This window comes from Myotis nattereri, assembly GCF_964212035.1.
Source record: "Myotis nattereri genome assembly, chromosome: X".
In the NCBI taxonomy this organism is placed as follows: domain Eukaryota; kingdom Metazoa; phylum Chordata; class Mammalia; order Chiroptera; family Vespertilionidae; genus Myotis; species Myotis nattereri.
In genome coordinates, this window is record NC_138078.1 from 84,430,287 (window position 1) to 84,432,453 (window position 2,167).

The window sequence follows — 2,167 nt, forward strand, 5'->3', positions numbered from 1 at the left end:
ACGACCAGAATGACCGGTTGACTAGTTGCTATGATGTGCACTGACCACCAGGAGGCAGATGCTAAATGCAGAAGTTGCTCCCTGGTGGTCAATGGGCTCCCACAGCCAACCTCCTATGGCCAGCCAACCTCTCCTGGTCCTTCCTCCTATCATTCCCCCCATTCCTCTGGCCCTGTCCAGCAGCTGGCAGGTCCTGGCCAGCCAAGCCCCAATAGGGACTGGGCAAGACAGCCCTCATAGTCCCTGATTGCCGGCCAGGCCTAGGGACCCCACCCGTGCACAAATTTTGTGCACCAGGCCTCTAGTATACAATAATTGAGATGTATAGTGATGAACACAACAATCAATTAGTTATAAGTACTGAAAAAAAAAGTTGATAGCAATTTAAATCAGTGGGGGAAAGAGTACAGTTATAATTATATTATATGTATCAAAATGTATTATATACAGGTTAAAATTTTAAATCTAAAAAATGAAACCATAAAATAGCAATGAGAATATACAAGTGAATATTATCTTATTTGGAGATAGAGTTGGGATTTCTGAGCATAAAGACCAAGCAAAACACTGCTAGAATTATAATTTAAGCATTTGAAACTATTATTTGTAAAAATCACTAAAAGAAAATTTGATGGAATTAAAAGTGAAAATACTTGCTACTTATAAGACAGATAAATAGATACATTATTGATATTCTAACATGTAACTAAATGATGAACACATCATTAGAAAACAAAGGACAAACATCCTGAACAAAATAAGACATCTAAATAAGGAACAAACATAGAAAAATTCTTTATTTGATTAGTTATGGAAAATATTGCTAGCTGCTCACAAAAGTCTGTTTCCATTCTTTTCTTGAGTACAATGCTACATTATATCCCCAGAATTCTCTGGTTAAGTACGGTCATGTAACTAAACTCTTCTATGGAAAGCAAGCAGAAATGATGTTTGACTATTTATTTTTATTCTAATATTTTTAATTTTTTTCACAAATAGGATTTTTTATTTGTCACCATTAAATGTCTGAATTTTAAACAGATTCTTGGACTGGAGGCTCATCTCCATCAGCTTGTTCAACTTTAGCACCTGTCTCATCCCCAGTAGGTTTTTCAGAATTGCTACCTTCACCATGAAGCTCCATGAGTTTTCCCAATTCAAACTTGGGCTTCTTCAGTATTTTGACTTTTCTGACAAAGACATCATGGAGAGGATAAATAGATTGGCAAGCCTTTTCTATGTCTTTTCCAATGCTGTCTGGAATCAATTTATTGACCACTTCTTTCAAGTCATTTGTCTGCACCACTCGGGTCATCATTTCCATCATCTTCTGGATTTGGCGAACCTGCTGATGCCGAGTGAGCATAAGAGGTCTTCTGAATCTGATTGTTGCGCTTTTTAGTGATACCAACACAGAACAGATGAAGCAAATAACCATTGGTAGTCTTGACATCAACATGAGCTTCAATCATGGTCTGCCACTTCTTGACTATAGAGCACATTTTGTCACGGGTAAGGTCCATGCCATGGAAATTAGTCAGGCAGTTTTTGCCCTGAATATCCTCAGTAATTAGCTTGAATTTTCTAAACGCAACTTCATTATTCTGCAGATCAGCTAGGCTCACTTCAAAAACAGGACCCTTGAGACCATCAGACGCGATTTTGGTTCCTTGAGTTCTCATAACTAGTGTTTTTCCAATATTTCTTATATTGAACAGAGCTTGTGCTTTCACATCATACCAATCTTTCTTAGAAAATGGAACAACCACTTTCTTCTTGGCTCCCTTTTTGCTGCCTTTTGTAAGGCACTTGTTCTTGCCCACTGCCATCGTGCTGCTCAGAGAGCCAAAATGGGGTAATATTTTTAATTTTTACTGGTAAGTTTATCTTTATTGTTGAGAGTATTATAGTTGTTCCTTTTTTTCCCCATTGACCCCCTATACCCTGCAGTCCCCCAGGCCTTCCTATGGGAGATGGTAACAGCCTTATATTAATGTCAACATCTAGTTTATTTGCATATATTTTTGCTTGAAGGTTGCTTAGCCTATAAACAATTTTTCCATAATATTTTCCTTTTTTGGCTAATTGGAATGGCAGCACATGGGCTAACCTTGGAAGCTATGTATTAAAGATGGCAGAGCCACAAGATAGTAGGAGCCTGGGCCTT

General features: G+C 38.0%; 1 pseudogene across 1 annotated transcript; it reads right to left on the bottom strand.

Annotated features, from left to right (window-relative positions):
• Window positions 1-1,033: 1,033 nt before the first annotated feature.
• LOC308511319 (small ribosomal subunit protein eS1-like) lies at window positions 1,034-1,844 on the bottom strand (annotated as a pseudogene). Its single transcript has one exon. The product of its transcript is annotated as a small ribosomal subunit protein eS1-like (transcript).
• Between the last annotated feature and the right edge of the window lie 323 nt (window positions 1,845-2,167).